At 39.0% G+C, this 17,677-nt stretch overlaps 1 pseudogene; it reads right to left on the reverse strand.

The window, feature by feature from the left end:
* Positions 1-1,051: 1,051 nt before the first annotated feature.
* LOC123120519 (putative cysteine-rich receptor-like protein kinase 20) overlaps positions 1,052-17,677 on the reverse strand; it is a 53,227-nt pseudogene continuing 36,601 nt past the window's right edge.

Raw genomic sequence — 17,677 nt, forward strand, 5'->3', positions numbered from 1 at the left:
CGGGAAGCAATTTGAATCCGAGTCGAAGTCGGCCCAGGCGTAGCTAAAACGCGCACTTTGGTTTTTCAATCCGAGTCGACCCAGGCATGCATAGCTAAAACTGGCGGTAAGAGACTCGGATTCAAATTGCTTTCCAACGCCTGAGAGAAAGCACAAATGAGTTTTCCAAAGCATAAAGGCTAAAGCCCAGAAGAGCAAGATTAAACATAACTAACTACTCATAAAGCACAAATCATAAATCCCTCCTGCCAGTATATAAGAAATCTCCTTTCCCTTTCTAAAAAGAGTACATAAGAAATCTATTCTTGGATTGTAACTCCTCGGAAAGCACAAATGACCTGCAGAAGAATGCCTGCTTGTAGCATTGGGTTCACTTGGCGGTGTGCCAAAATCAGAAGAATGCCTGCTTGTAGCATTGTTTCCCTTACGCTTTGTTAACTTTCAGGCCTTCAGTTCAGAGTTAAACATCTTAACCAGCATGGTGCATTCAGAACTTCTTTTTTATCTTGAACAGCGCTTATTTGGAGATCCTGATGTGTCCACTGTAATACTGTAGTTCAGAGTTCAGAACTTTATCTTGAACAACACTTATTTCGAGATCCTGATGTGTTCGTAGTGTGTGCATCTACAGATCCTTATCTTAACTCTGAGCTCTGTGGTTGCTGCTTGTCAAGTTGAAGTTTGAGGATTTCTCATTTCTCAAGTTGAATGTGCCGGCTAAGTATCAGTTTTGGTTTGCAAACAGTCGTTCTCATGTCAATATAAAAGGACATGCGAATAACTGTTCCCAAACATGAGCAAACCTGGCTAAAGTCACTAAGAACTGGCTAGAGTAGCAGCAGAAAAACATGAAACATTATACGTTTGAATTACAATGTAGCCGATGGGAAATCAGTCTGGTAGCTGGTACCAACCACACACACATGTTTATTTCACTCCACAAAACTGATCTTTGATATCTCGACTATGTACGCCACCTGAGCCGTAAAAAGCCCATAATGCTCGCTCACATTTTTTTAATTATATATGCTACTGAATGTTTGCCATCATATCAAACCTCCGGGTCTAGAATGATTCAAACTCTAGTCGACATTGGAGCTGAACTCGTTATGCTTATGTCTATTGTCCTGCTTGATTGTCCCATGTATGTCGATGTCGTGTCTCTGTCGGCACACCCATGGATCAGCGCAGCGGGCTGCTTAGGCTCCATTGGTAAGCTTATGCTTCCAGAGTTCAACATTGCAGCAACATCTGTCATGGCAGGCCGGTCTTCTGGATCTTCCTGAGCACAAAGCAGTGCCACCTGAGCGCATTTGGTTATCTCAGCGACTTCATATCCGTCTCCTAACAACGGATCCACAAGCTCATGCAACCTTTGGTCCTTCCACATATGCCAGGGCTGAAAGAATACATTTGACTTTAAAGAAATGCAATGTAAATCTAAATCAATGGTAAAGATTAAAACTCCCTTCTTTATTTAGAAACTGTAGTGAGTCTATTTTCTACTAGTATTGAGCAGTGAAAAATGTTTTCATTCACATCTCGGACAAGATCACCAACAGTATCCCCTTGCTTGTCGAGAATGGTATTCTTTCGTCCACTAATAATCACCAGAACCAAGACGCCAAAGCTGAATACATCTGTCTTCAGCGAGTAAACTCCTCGAGATGCATAATCTAGAGCTTTCTAACCACTGAAAAAGTGAAACAAAGGATGTCAAAACTGTAAGATTAGAACATTTGAACACAAATGATGGGAATTTGTGATTATTCATATAGCAGGCAGATGATACCTGGTTCCTGCGACCCTACTCGTGCGCTCTTCTGCTACATCTGAACTCAGTGTTCTAGCTGATCCAAAATCAGTAAGCTTCAGGTTCATGTTATAATCCAAGAGGATATTATGTGGTTTCAAGTCTCTGTGGACAGCCAGAACATGGAGCCTTTATGCAGGTAAACAAGGCCCTCTGTTAACCCTATAATTATCTTGAATCGCTTAGCCCAGTCTAGCAATCGTCCTTTTATTCTGTCTGCAAAAGATAATGCAATTGCAGTTCCTATCAACTGTTGACGTATTGCTCTAAACTAAACTAGAATAGTTTTTATGATTCGAGCAACAAAGAATCAGGTCAGGTGAAAACTAGTTCTGTTGTAGCTTTCCATTTAACAGTAGATGTTTTGAATTTGTGCACATATTTACTAGGAATTAAACAAGGTGTGAGGATTTAGTGGTTGCTACTATGGTCATCAATGAGCACATTTCTAGGCAGTGGCCCAGGTTTAGGGGGTCTGTGAACAAAATTTTGAACTACACTAAATTTGAAAAAGGCGAACATTTTTCGAATTTGTGAACAAAAATTGAAAACAAGAACAATTTTGAAAGCATGGACATTTTTTTAAGTCCCAAATATTTTTTGAAAAAACAAAAAAATTGAATTTGTGAACAAAATTTGAAAATGAAAACATTTTTAAAGTTTTGAACAATTTCTAAAAAACATAAACATTTTTTGACATAAGGAAAAGTAAATTTTAAAAAACAAACAGTAAAAAGGAGACGGAAGAAAAGGAAAAATAAAGAAACAGTAATAAGAACAAGAAACGAAAGAAGGAAAAAATGGTTTAAGAACCTCCTAGAAGGTTCCCAAAATAAAAGAACTGGCTGGGAACCTTCTAGAAGGTTTAGTGGTAGAAACCATTACAGAGAAACCTATGCTAAGGATGGTAAATGGGCCGGCCCACAATGTTACTCACTTCGATCATTCTATGCGTTTAGTCGACAACTTGAGGCAATGAGCGTCAATTAGAAATTCCATATGTTGGGGAGTAGCGTCAAATAGACAGTGCCACGCACCGGAGGCCGCTCGACTGGGCCAGCCAATTGTCGCGCGTGAAAATATGGAATAAATCACCAAAATTACAGTTTTAAGTAACTGTTTTAAATTATGATTTTAAATTCTTTTTATTCAAATATTTATTAAATGCTTTTAAAAAGCATTTACTGTTTTCAATTTTATCTTTTTGTATTTACTAGTTATGTTAAAAACGAATAATAACAGTTTAAAGTACATGTTGGAATTATGATTTTAAATACCTTTTCCTTCAAATTTGGAATGAACCTGCTGGCAAAAGTTTGGGTCATTTCAAAAATATCCAATAATACACCATGTACAATGTAGGGTATTCGGGTAGGCTAGAAGGCTCTATTTGAGAGCACATTGTTTCTCAACATCCGTCAGATGACCCCTTTTTTTATGGCCTTGTATGTCCAACTCAAGGCACCATGCCAATTTGTTTGTATTTTCGACAAGTTTTGCATTTTCTGGAGTTTTCTTGATGAAAAATATCGATAAATGGTCGTACGTGTCGCGATGTGTATAATGTGTCGGAAGTCCTTCAAACCTGGTATGCATACGTACCATGGTCATACCCATATGATGGTAAAAGTTGGGGTCATTTCAAGGATGTAAATTTTTTACCATGTTCAACATAGGCTATTCGGGTAGGCCAGAAGGCTCTGTTTGAGAGCATGTGTTTTTTGACATACGTCAAATGACTTCATTTTTTCCATGGCCTAGGATGACCAATTCAAGGCCCCGTGCCAAGTTGTTTGGATTTTCGACAAGTTTTCAATTTTCTAGAGTTTTCTTGGTCAAAAAGGCCGATAAATGGCTGGACGTGTCGCAACTTGCATACGGTGTCAGAAGTCATTCAAGCCTGGTACGGATGCCTACCATGGGCGTGCCCTAGTGCCCACCTGGTGGAAAGAGTTGGGGTCATTTCAAGGATGTCCACAAAAACACCATGTTCAATAAAGGGTGTTCGGGTAGGCCAGAAAGCTCCACCTGAGAGCATATTGTTTTTCGACATCCTTGAAATGGCCCCAATTTTGTTCCATGACCTTGTATGACAAATTCAAGGTACCAGGGTTTCAACATTTTGCAATTTCTAGAGTTTTCTCGGTCAAAATGCCGATAAATGGTCGGACGTATCGCAACTTGCATACGGTGTGACATGGATGCCTCATATGTCTGTGCTAAGTTGTTGCAAGAAGTTGGGTCATATATGCATAGTCCAAGAAAACCACAATTTGAGAGAAGTGTGCCAAACTAGGCCAGACGGGTGCATCCGTGAGCATGTAGTTTTTCCTAATTTAAATGCTTCTGTTATTTACAATTTTGCATTATCTATCAACATGAACATTTTTTTATATCCTAATCATTTCTTAAAATTTGTCAGAATTTTGGAATTTTAAATAATGCATGAAATATCTAAGAAACTTGAACACTTTTCCAACATTGTAAATAAATACCCAACAATTGACGATTTTTACAACAATTTCAAGCAACATACTTTAAAAAATATCAACTTCTTTTGAAACACAAACATTTTTTTTTAATTTATGAACAATAATATTAAAAAATAGGAATAATTTTGAAATTGCAGATCATTTTTTAAAATTGTAAAAAACATTTGAAAAAAACAAGAACATTTTTGGTATTCCAAACAATATTTCAAAATTTTCTTCTACATTAAAATTGATGATTAGGTGTGATAGACTCTACGTTCACATACAACGGGTGCAAGACAGTTTTGCACATGCAGAATACTTGGGTTAAACTTGACGAGCCTAGCATGTACAGACATGGCCTCGGAACACTGGAGACCGAAAGGTCGAACCCGAATCATATAGTAGATATGATCAATATAGAGATGTTCACCATTGATAACTACTCCTCTCACGTGATGATCAGAGATGGTTTAGTTGATTTGGATCACGTATCACTTAGATGACTTGAGGGATGTCTATTTACATGGGAGTTCTGAAGTAATTTGATTAATTGAACTTAATTTATCATGAACTTAGCCCTGATAGTATTTGCATATCTATGTGGTAGATCAATGGCCCGTGCTACCATTCCCCTGAATTTTAATGCGTTCCTATAAAAAGCTAAGTTGAAAGATGATGTTAGCAACTACACGGACTTGGTCCGTAACTTGAGGATTATCCTCATTGCTGCATAGAAGAATTATGTCCTTGATGCACCGCTAGGTGAAAGACCTGCCGCAGGAGCATATGCTGATGTTTTGATTGTCTGGCAAGCTCGATCTGATGACTACTCGATAGTTCAGTGTGCCATGCTTTACGACTTAGAATCGGGACTTCAAAGATGTTTTGAACGTCATGGAGCATATGAGATGTTCCAGGAGTTGAAGTTAATATTTCAAGCAAATGCCCGTGTTTAGAGATATGAAGTCGCCAACAAGTTCTATATCTGCAAGATGGAGGAGAATGGTTCTGTCAGTGAACACATACTCAAAATGTCTGGGTATCAAGAAGGAGCATCAAGTGTTGATGGTTAACAAGACCACTAGTTTCAAGAAAAAGGGCAAGGGAAAGAAGGGGAACCTTAAGAAGAATGGCAAGCAAGTTTCCACTCCCGGGAAGAAGCCCAAAGCTGGACCCAAGCCTGAAACTGAGTGCTTCTACTGCAAAGGGACTGGTCACTAGAAGCATAACTGCCCCAAGTATTTGGCGGATAAGAAGGATGGCAAAGTGAACAAAGGTATATTTGATATACATGTTATTGATGTGTACCTTACTAATGCTCGTAGTAGCGCCTGGGTATTTGATACTGGTTCAGTTGCTCATATTTGTAACTCGAAACAAGAGCTACGGATTAAACGAAGATTGGCTAAGGACGAGGTGACGATGCGCGCCAGGAATGGTTCCAAGGTCGATGTGATCGCCGTCGGCACGCTACCTCTACATCTACCTTCGGGATTAGTTTTAGACCTGAATAATTGTTATTTGGTGCCAGCGTTGAGCATGAACATTATATCTGGATCTTGTTTAGTGCGAGACGGTTATTCATTTAAATCAGAGAATAATGATTGTTCTATTTATATGAGTAATATCTTTTATGGTCATGCACCCTTGAAGAGTGGTCTATTTTTGTTGAATCTCGATTGTAGTGATACACATATTCATAATATTGATGCCAAAAGATGCAAAGTTGATAATGATAGTGCAACATATTTGTGGCACTGCCATGTAGGTCATATTGGTGTAAAGCGCATGACGAAACTCCATGCAAATGAGCTTTTGGAATCACTTGATTATGAATCATTTGATACTTGCGAACCATGCCTCATGGGAAAGATGACTAAAACTCCGTTCTCCGGAACAATGGAGCGAGCCAATGACTTATTGGAAATAATACATACCGATGTATGCGGTCCAATGAGTGTTGAGGCACGCGATGGGTATCGTTATTTTCTGAACTGCACAGATGATTTGAGTAGATATGGGTATATCTACTTAATGAAACACAAGTCTGAAACATTTGAAAAGTTTAAAGAATTTCAGAGTGAAGTGGACAATCATCGTAATAAGAAAATAAAGTTTCTACGATCTGATCGTGGAGGCAAATATTTAAGTTATGAGTTTGGCCTTCATTTAAAACAATGTGGAATAGTTTCACAACTCACGCCGCCTGGAACACCATAGTGTAATGGTGTGTCTGAACGTCGTAACCGTACTTTATTAGATATGGTGCGATCTATGATGTCTCTTACCGATTTACCACTATCGTTTTGGGGTTATGCATTAGGGACAGCTGCATTCACGTTAAATAGGGCACCGTCTAAATCCGTTGATACGACACCGTATGAGCCGTGGTTTGGCAAGAAACCTAAGCTGTCATTTCTTAAAGTTTGGGGTTGCGGCACTTATGTCAAAAGGCTTCAACATGATAAGCTAGAACCCAAATCAGATAAGTGTGTCTTCATAGGGTACCCTAAGGAAACAATTGGGTACACCTTCTACCACAGATCCTAAGGCAAGATCTTTGTTGCCAAGAATGGAACATTTCTAGAGAAGGAGTTTCGCTTGAAAGAAGTGAGTGGGAGGAACGTTGAACTTGATGAGGTAATTGTACCTTCTCTCAATTTGGAAAGTAGCACATCAGAGAAATCTGTTCCCATGACGCCTACACCAACTAGAGAGGAAGCTAATGATGATGATCATGAAACTTCGGATCAAGTTACTACTGGACCTCGTAGGTCGAACAAAGCACGTTCCGCACCAGAGTGGTACAGTAATCCTGTCCTGGAAGTCATGTTACTAGACCATGACGAACCTACGAACTATGAAGAAGCAATGATGAGCCCAGATTCCGACAGATGGCTTGAGGCCATGAAATCTGAGATAGGGTCCATGTATGAGAACAAAGTATGGACTTTGGTGGACTTGCACGATGATCGGCAAGCCATAGAAAATAAATGGTTCTTCAAGAAGAAGACTGACGCTGATGATAATGTTACTGTCTACAAAGCTCAACTTGTCACAAAAGGTTTTCGACAGTTCAAGGGGTTGACTACAATGAGACTTTCTCACCCGTAGTGATGCTTAAGTCCGTCCGAATCATGTTAGCAATTATCGTATTTTATGATTATGAAATCTGGCAAATGGACGTCAAAACATCATTCCTTAATGGATTTCTTAAAGAAGAGTTGTATATGATGCAACCAGAAGGTTTTGTCGATCCTAAAGGTACTAACAAAGTGTGCAAGCTCCAACGATCCATCTATGGACTGGTGCAAGCATCTCGGAGTTGGAATATACGCTTTGATAAGGTGATCAAAGCATATGGTTTTAGACAGACTTTCGGTGAAGCTTGTATTTACAAGAAAGTGAGTGGGAGCTCTGTAGCATTTATAATATTATATGTAGATGACATATTGTTGATTGGAAATGATATAGAATTTCTGGATAGCATTGATACGTCCATTTTGCATCATGCTTTTATATCGATATTTATTGCATTATGGGCTATTACTTCACATTATATCACAATACTTATGCCTTTTCTCTCTTATTTTACAATGTTTACATGAAGAGGGAGAATGCCAGCAGCTGGAATTCTGGGCTGGAAAAGAAGAAAATATTAGAGACCTATTCTGCACAACTCCAAAAGTCCTGAAACTCCACGAAAGTCAGTTTTGAAATATATTAAAAATATTGGGCGAAGAAAGCACCAGAGGGGGGCCACCCACTGTCCACGAGGGTGGAGGCGCCCCCCCTGCCTCGTGGGCCACCTGGAAGCCCCCTGATGCCCATCTTCTGGTATAAGGTGTCTTTTGCCCTGGAAAAAGTCATAAGGAAGTTTTCGGGACGAAGCGCCGCCATCTCGAGGCGAAACCTTGGCGGAACCAATCTAGGGCTCCAGCGGAGCTGTTCTGCCAGGGAAACATCCCTCCGGGAGGGGGAAATCGTCACCATCATCATCACCATCGATCCTCTCATCGGGAGGGGGTCAATCTCCATCAACATCTTCACCAGCACCATCTCCTCTCAAACCCTAGTTCATCTCTTGTATCCGATTTTTGTCTCAAAACCTTAGATTGGTACATGTGGGTTGCTAGTAGTGTTGATTACTCCTTGTATTTGATGCTAGTTGGTTTATTCGGTGGAAGATTATATGTTTAGATCTTTTATGCACATTAATACCCCTATGATTATAAACATGAATATGATTTGTGAGTAGTTACGTTTGTTCCTGGGGACATGGGAAAAGTCTTATTATAAGTAGTCATGTAAATTTGGTATTCGTTCGATATTTTGATGAGATGTATGTTGTCTTCCTCTAGTGGTGTTATGTGAACGTAGACTACATGACACTTCACCATTGTTTGGGCCTAGGGGAAGGCATTGGGAAGTAATAAGTAGATGATGGGTTTCTAGAGTGACAGAAGCTTAAACCCTAGTTTATGCGTTGCTTCGTAAGGGGCTGATTTGGATCCATATGTTTCATGCTATGGTTAGGTTTACCTTAATTCTTCTTTTGTAGTTGCGGATGCTTGCGAGAGGGGTTAATCATAAGTGGGATGCTTGTCCAAGGAAGGGCAGTACCCAAGCACCGGTCCACGCACATATCAAATTATCAAAGTAACGAACGCGAATCATATAAGCATGATGAAAACTAGCTTGATGATAATTCCCATGTGTCCTCGGGAGCACTTTCCTTTATACTAGAGTTTTTCCAGGCTTGTCCTTTGCTACAAAAAGGATTGGGCCACCTTGCTGCACCTTTGTTACACTTGTTACTTGTTACCCGTTACGAATTACCTTATCAAAAAACTATCTGTTACCGATAATTTCAGTGCTTGCAGAGAATACCTTGCTGAAACTGCTTGTCATTTCCTTCTGCTCCTCGTTGGGTTCGACACTCTTACTTATCAAAAGGACTATGATAGATCCCCTATACTTGTGGGTTATCAAGACTCTTTTCTGGCGCCATTGCCGGGGAGTAAAGCGCCTTTGGTAGGTGGAATTTGGTAAGAAAAAATTTATATAGTGTGCTGAAATTTAATGTCACTTGTTACTATGGAAAATAATCCTTTGAGGGGCTTGTTCGGGGTATCTTCACCCCTACCAGTAGAGCAAAGAGTTGCTCCTAAACCTACTGAACCTACTGAAAAATGTTTACTTTGAATTCCTTCGGGTATGATAGAGAAACTGCTAGCTAATCCTTTTACAGGAGATGGAACATTACATCCCGATATGCACCTAGACTATGTGGATGAAGTTTGTGGATTATTTAAGCTTGCAGGTATGCCCGAGGATGTTATCAATAAAAAGTTCTTCCCTTTATCTTTGAAGGTAAAGGCATTGACATGGTTTAGGCTATGTGACGATATTGGATCATGGAACTACAACCGATTGAAATTGGAATTTCATCAGAAGTTTTATCCTATGCATCTGGTTCATCGTGATCGTAATTATATATATAATTTTTGGCCTCGCGAAGGAGAAAGTATCGCTCAAGCTTGGGGGAGGCTTAAGTCAATGTTATATTCATGCTCCAATCATGAGCTCTCAAGAGAAATTATTATTCAAATTTTTTATGCTCGGCTTTCTCTCAATAATCGCTCCATGCTCGATACTTCTTGTACTGGTTCTTTTATGATGAAGACTATTGAATTCAGATGGGATTTATTGGAAAGAATTAAACGCAACTCTGAAGATTGGGAACTCGACGAAGGTAAGGAGTTAGGTATAACACCTAAGTTTGATTGTGTTAAATCTTTTATGGATACCGGTGCTTTTCGTGAATTTAGCACTAAATATGGACTTGACTCTAAGATAGTAGATTCTTTCTGTGAATCATTTGCTACTCATGTTGATCTCCCTAAGGAGAAGTGGTTTAAATATCATCCTCCCATTGAAGTAAAAGTAGTTGAACCTATTAAATTTGAATAAAATACTATCACTTATAATGTTGATCCTATTGTTCCTACCGCTCATATTGAGAAACCACCTTTCCCTGTTAGAATAAAGGATCATGCTAAAGCTTCAACTGTGGTTCGTAAGAGTAATGCTAGAACACCTACACCCTCTGAGCAAATTAAAGTTGAACCTAGTATTGCTATGGTTAAATATCTCTTAGTTGATAATATTGATGGGCATGTTATTTACTTCTATAATGAAGCTGCTAGAATTGCTAGACCCGATACTAAAGGTAAACATAGACCTGTTGTTGGCATGCCTGTTGTTTCTATTAAAATAGGAGATCATTGTTATCATGGCTAATGTGATATGGGTGCTAGCGCGAGTGCAATACCTCATTCTTTATATAAAGAAATTATGCATGATATTACACCTGCTGAAATAGAAGGTATTGATGTTACTATTAAGCTTGCCAATAGAGATACTATTTCACAAATTGGGATTGTTAGTGATGTTGAAGTCTTATGTGGGAAAGTTAAATATCCTACTGATTTTCTTATTCTTGGTTCCCCACAAGATGACTTTTGTCCCATTATATTTGGTAGACCCTTCTTGAATACTGCTAATGCTAGGATAGATTGCGAAAAGGATATTGTTACTGTTGGTTTAGGGGATATGTCTCACGAGTTTAATTTTGCTAAATTTCGTAGACAACACCATGATAAAGAATTGCCTAGTAAAGATGAAATTATTGGTCTTGCTTCTATTGCCGTGCCTCCTAATGATCCTTTAGAACAATATTTGCTAGACCATGAAAATGATATGTTTATGAATGAAAGAAGGGAGATAGATGAAGTATTCTTTAAACAGGGACCTTTATTGAAGCACAACTTGCCTGTTGAAATCCTAGGGGATCCTCCTCCACCCAATGGTGATCCCGTGTTTGAGCTTAAACCATTACCTGATACTCTTAAATATGCTTATCTTGATGAAAAGAAGATATATCCTGTTATTATTAGTGCTAACCTTTCAGAGCAGGAAGAAGAGAAATTATTGAAAACTCTGAAGAAGCACCGTGCTGCTATTGGATATACTATTGATGATCTTAAGGGCATTAGTCCCACTCTATGCCAGCACAAGATAAAATTGGAGAAAGACGCTAAACCGTTTGTCGATCACCAATGACGATTAAATCCTAAGATGAAAGAAGTGGTAAGAAATGAAATACTAAAGCTTCTGGAGGCAGGTATAATTTATCCTGTTGCTGATAGTCAGTGGGTAAGTCCTGTCCATTGTGTCCCTAAGAAGGGAGGTATTACTGTTGTTCCTAATGATAAAGATGAATTGATCCCACAAAGAATTGTTTCAGGTTATAGAATGGTAATTGACTTCCGCAAATTAAATAAAGCTACTAGAAAAGATCATTACCCTTTAACTTTTATTGATCAAATGCTAGAAAGATTATCCAAACATACACATTTTTGCTTTCTAGACGGTTATTCTGGTTTCTCTCAAATACCTGTGTCAAAAGAGGATCAGGAAAGACCACTTTTACTTGGCCTTTCGGTATCTTTGCTTATAGACGTATGCCTTTTGGTTTATGTAATGCACCTGCTACCTTTCAAAGATGTATGACTGCTATATTCTCTGACTTTTGTGAAAAGATTGTTGAGGTTTTCATGGATGATTTCTCCGTGTATGGAACTTCTTGGTCATGAATTGGGAGAAGTGCCACTTTATGGTTAATGAAGGTATTGTCTTGGGGCATAAAATTTCTGAAAGAGGTATTGAAGTTGATAAAGCTAAAGTTGATGCTATTAAAAAGATGTCGTGTCCTAAGGACATTAAAGGTATAAGAAGTTTCCTTGGTCATGCCGGTTTTTATAGGAGGTTCATTAAAGACTTCTCAAAAATTTCTAGGCCTCTGACTAATCTCTTACAAAAAGATGTTCCTTTTGTCTTTGATGATGATTGTGTAGAAGCATTTGAAATAATTAAGAAAGCCTTGATTTCTGCACCTATTGTTCAGCCACCTGATTGGAATTTACCCTTTGAAATTATGTGCGATGCTAGTGATTATGCTGTAGGTGCTGTTATAGGACAAAGAGTTGATAAGAAATTAAATGTTATCCAATATGCTAGTAAAACTCTAGACAGTGCCCAGAGAAATTATGCTACTACTGAAAAAGAATTTTTAGCAGTTGTATTTGCTTGTGATAAGTTCAGACCTTATATTGTTGATTCTAAAGTAACTGTTCACACTGATCATGCTACTATTAAATACCTTATGGAAAAGAAAGATGCTAAACCTAGACTTATTAGATGGGTTCTCTTGCTACAAGAATTTGATTTGCATATTATTGATAGGAAGGGAGCTGAGAACCCCGTTGCAGAAAACTTGTCTAGGTTAGAAAATTTTCTTGATGACCCACTCCCTATTGATGATAGTTTTCCTGATGAAAAATTAGCTGTCATAAATGCTTCTCGTACTGCTCCATGGTATGCTGATTATGTTAATTACATTGTTGCTAAATTTATACCACCTAGTTTCACATACCAGCAAAAGAAAAAGTTTTTCTATGATTTAAGACATTACTTATGGGATGATCCACACCTTTATAAAGGAGTAGATGGTGTTATTAGACGTTGTGTACCTGAGCATGAACAGGAACAGATCCTACGCAAGTGTCACTCCGAGGCATATGGAGGACACCATGCTGGAGATAGAACTGCACATAAGGTATTACAATCCGGTTTTTCTTGGCCTACTCTTTTCAAAGATGCCCATAAGTTTGTCTTGTCTTGCGATGAATGTCAAAGAATTGGTAATATTAGTAGACGCCAAGAAATGCCTATGAACTATTCACTTGTTATTGAACCATTTGATGTTAGGGGCTTTGATTATATGGGACCGTTTCCTTCCTCTAATGGGTATACACATATTTTAGTTGTTGTTGATTACGTTACTAAGTGGGTAAAAGCTATTCCACCTAGTAGTGCTGATCATAACACCTCTATTAAGATGCTTAAAGAAGATATTTTTCCGAGGTTTGGAGTCCCTAGATAATTAATGACTGATGGTGGTTCTCATTTTATTCATGGTGCTTTTCGTAAAATGCTTGCTAAGTATGATGTTAATCATAGAATTGCATCTCCATACCACCCACAATCTGGTGGTCAAGTAGAACTGAGTAATAGAGAGATTAAGTTAATTTTGCAAAAGACTATTAATAGATCTAGAAAGAATTGGTCCAAGAAACTTGATGATACATTATGGGCCTATAGAACTGCATATAAAAATCCTATGGGTATGTCTCCGTATAAAATGGTTTATGGAAAAGCATGTCACTTACCTCTCGAACTAGAATATAAGGCATATTGGGCCATTAAAGAGCTCAGTTATGATTTCAAACTTGTCGGTGAGAAGAGACTATTTGACATTAGCTCACTTGATGAGTGGAGAACCCAGGCCTATGAGAATGCCAAACTGTTTGAAGAAAAAGTTAAAAGATGGCATGACAAAAGGATACAAAAGCGTGATTTTAATGTAGGTGATTATGTTTTGTTATACAACTCTCGTTTAAGATTTTTTGTAGGAAAACTCCTCTCTAAATGTGAAGGTCCTTACGTTATAGAGGAGGTCTATCGTTCTGGTGCCATAAAAATCAACAACTTCGAAGGCACAAATCCGAAGGTGGTGAACGGTCAAAGAATCAAACATTATATCTCAGGTAATCCCATAAATGTTGAAACCAATGTTATTGACACCGTAACCCCGGAGGAGTACATAAGGGACACTTTCCAGAACATTTCAGACTCCGAAAAGGAATAGGTATGTGCTACGGTAAGTAAACCGACTCCAAAACAGTTCTAATATCAATTTTTCTCCGTTTTGGAATATTAAAAAAATAGGAAAATAAGAAGTAGTCCGAAAGGGACACGAGGCATCCACGAGGGTGGAGGGCGCGCCCTACCCACCTGGGCGCGCCCCCTGCCTCGTGGGCACCTCGTGTGCCCTCCGGACTCCGTTTTCTTGCACGATATTTCTTTTGGTCGGTAAAAATTCATTATATGATCTCCCGAAGGTTTTGACCACCGTACCACGACAAAATCCTCTGTTTTTGTTTTGAGTTGTTTCTGTCGCAGATTAGAGCAATATGTTGTCCTAGGATTCGGAGGGAGAAAGCTATGTGGCTGATTACCTTGCAGACCCTAAGGTCTACGGGAACTTGGAGCATTGTGGTTGGACCATGGAGGAAGAAGAAGACTATGATCCTAGGGGAAAGGAGGAGACGAGCTCAGATGAAGATGAAGTCCCATTACCTCAACCAGGGGACATGCATGTGGAGTTCAAAAAGTCAAGCCTCCTTGATAGAGCAAAGAAACCTAAGATCGAGTTTATCCCTTTTCGCCTCTTGCAGAAGAACAAATAGGAACTATGCAAAAAAGATATTAAGCCTTGAGCAGGAGATCGATGACCTAAGGTAGCAAAATTCTATCCTCAAGCGCAAATTAAGGAAGAAGCCTACATCATCAACAACTCCATCATCACCACCTCCGAAGAAAGAGACATAAATACATGGGTATGGGCACTCCCTTTGGCAACTGCCAAGCTTGGGGGAGGTGCCCCGGTATCGTATCATCATCACACTTCTATCTTTACCATTTTTCTTAGTTCGATCCTTTTGGTTATATCTTGATCTAGTAGAATAAAGTTTAGTATGAACTAGCTTTGAGTTTTTGTGTTGATCCTTATCTATGTAATCGAGTCCGTGAGCTATATATAATAAAGATTAGTCTTGAGTCGAGGGCTTGGTTATCTTGCTATGATCTTGAGGGAATAAAAGAAAAAATAAATAATAAAAAGAAATAAAGAGATCATATTGATCTTATGGAGAGTAATGACTTCACATATAAAGAGTATGATGAATAAAAGATGTTGAGAGTTGACAAACATAGTTTTGGTCATCGTTGCAATTAATAGGAAGTAATAAAGAAAGAGAGGTTTTCACATATAAATATACTATCTTGGGCATCTTTTATGATTGTGAGCACTCATTAAAATATGACATGCTAAAAAGTTGACGTTGGACAAGGAAGACAACGTAATGGGTTATGTTTTCTTATATCCGAAATAAATTATATTGTCATGGATCATCCAACATGTTGAGCTTGCCTTTCCCCCTCATGCTAGCCAAATTCTTTGCACCAAGTAGAGATACTACTTCTGCTTCCAAATATCCTTAAACCCAGTTTTGCCATGAGAGTCCACCATATCTACCTATGGATTGAGTAAGATCCTTCAAGTAAGTTGTCATTGTTGCAAGCAATAAAAATTGCTCTCTAAATATGTATGATCTATTAGTGTGGAGAAAATAAGCTTTATACGAGCTTGTGATATGGAAGAAATAAAAGCGATAGACTGCATAATAAAGGTCCCTATCACAAGTGGCAATATAAAGTGACGTTCTTTTGCATTAAGATTTTGTGCATCCAACCATAAAAGCACATGACAACCTCTGCTTCCCTCTGCGAAGGGCCTATGTTTTATTTTTGTCTTATACCTTATACAAGAGTCATGGTGATCTTCACCTTTCCTTTTTACACTTTATCCTTTGGCAAGCACTATGTGTTGGAAAGATCCTGATATATATATATCCAATTGGATGTGGGTTTTCATAAAGCATTATTGTTGACGTTACCATTGAGGTAAAAGGTTGGGAGGCAAAACTATAAGCCCCTATCTTTCTCTATGTCCGATTAAAACTTCATACCCATAAGTATTGCATGAGTGTTAGCAATTGTGAAAGACTAAATGATAGTTGAGTATGTGGACTTTCTGAAAAGCTCTTATATTGACACTTTCCGATGTTATGATAAATTGCAATTGCTTCAATGACTGAGATTATTGTTTGCTAATTTTTCAATGAAGTTTCTGATTCATACATTACATTGTGAATATATTGTTACTTCAGCATAAGAAATCATATGACAATATATATATATATATATATATATATATATATATGTTGCTATTCTAAGAATGATCATGATGCCCTCATGTCCGTATTTTATTTTATCGACACCTCTATCTCTAAACATGTGGACATATTTTTTGATATCGGCTTCCGCTTGAGGACAAGCGAGGTCTAGCTTGGGGGAGTAGATACGTCCATTTTGCATCATGCTTTTATATCGATATTTATTGCATTATGGGATATTACTTCACATTATGTCACAATTATTTTACAAGGTTTACATGAAGAGGGAGAATGCCGGCAGCTGGAATTCTGGGCTGGAAAAGGAGCAAATATTAGAGACCTATTCTGCACAACTCCAAAAGTCCTGAAACTCCACGAAAGTCAGTTTTGGAATATAATAAAAATATTGGGCGAAGAAAGCACCAGAGGGAGGCCACCCACTGTCCACTGATACGTCTCCGTCGTATCTATAATTTTTGATTGTTCCATGCCAATATTATACAACTTTCATATACTTTTGGCAACTTTTTATACTATTTTTGGGACTAACATATTGATCCAGGGCCTAGTGCCAGTTCCTGTTTGTTGCATGTTTTTTGTTTCGCAGAAAATCCATAACAAACAGAGTCCAATGGGATAAAAACTGACGAAGATTTTTTCGGAATATATGTGAATTTTGGGAAGTGGAATCAACGCGAGACGATGCCCGAGGGGGCCACGAGGCAGGGGGCGCGCCCCTGACCCTCGTGGACACCCCGTAAGGCAGTTGTTGCCCTTCTTTCGCCGCAAGAAAGCTAATATCCGGATAGAGATTGTGTCCAAAATTCAGCCCAATCGGAGTTACGGATCTCCGGGAATATAAGAAACGGTGAAAGGGCAGAATCTGGAACGCAGAAACAGAGAGAGACAGAGAGACATATCCAATCTCAGAGGGGCTCTCGCCCACCCCACGCCATGGAGACCAAGGACTAGAGGGAGAACCCTTCTCCCACCTAGGGAGAAGGCCAAGGAAGAAGGAGAAGGAGGGGGGTTCTCTCCCCCTCGCTTCCGGTGGCGCCGTAGTGCCACCGGGGCCATCATCGTCACCGCAATCTACACCAACAACTTCACCGCCGTCATCACCAACTCTTCCCCCCTCTATGCATCGGTGTAACCCCTCTTTTACCCGCTGTAATCTCTGCTTAAACATGGTGCTCAACGCTATATATTATTTCTCAATGATGTATGGCTATCCTATGATGTTTGAGTAGATCCGTTTTGTCCTATGGGTTAATTGATGATCGTGATTGGTTTGAGTTGCATGTTTTATTATTGGTGCTGTCCTATGGTGCTCTCCGTGTCGCGCAAGCGTGAGGGATCCCCACTGTAGGGTTTGCAATATGTTCATGGTTTGCTTATTGTCTGTGTTGCGTGAGTGACTGAAACACAAACACGGATAAGTGGGTCATGGCGTATGGGAATAAAGAGGA

This window comes from Triticum aestivum, chromosome 5D, assembly GCF_018294505.1.
Source record: "Triticum aestivum cultivar Chinese Spring chromosome 5D, IWGSC CS RefSeq v2.1, whole genome shotgun sequence".
NCBI classification, from domain to species: Eukaryota; Viridiplantae; Streptophyta; class Magnoliopsida; order Poales; family Poaceae; genus Triticum; species Triticum aestivum.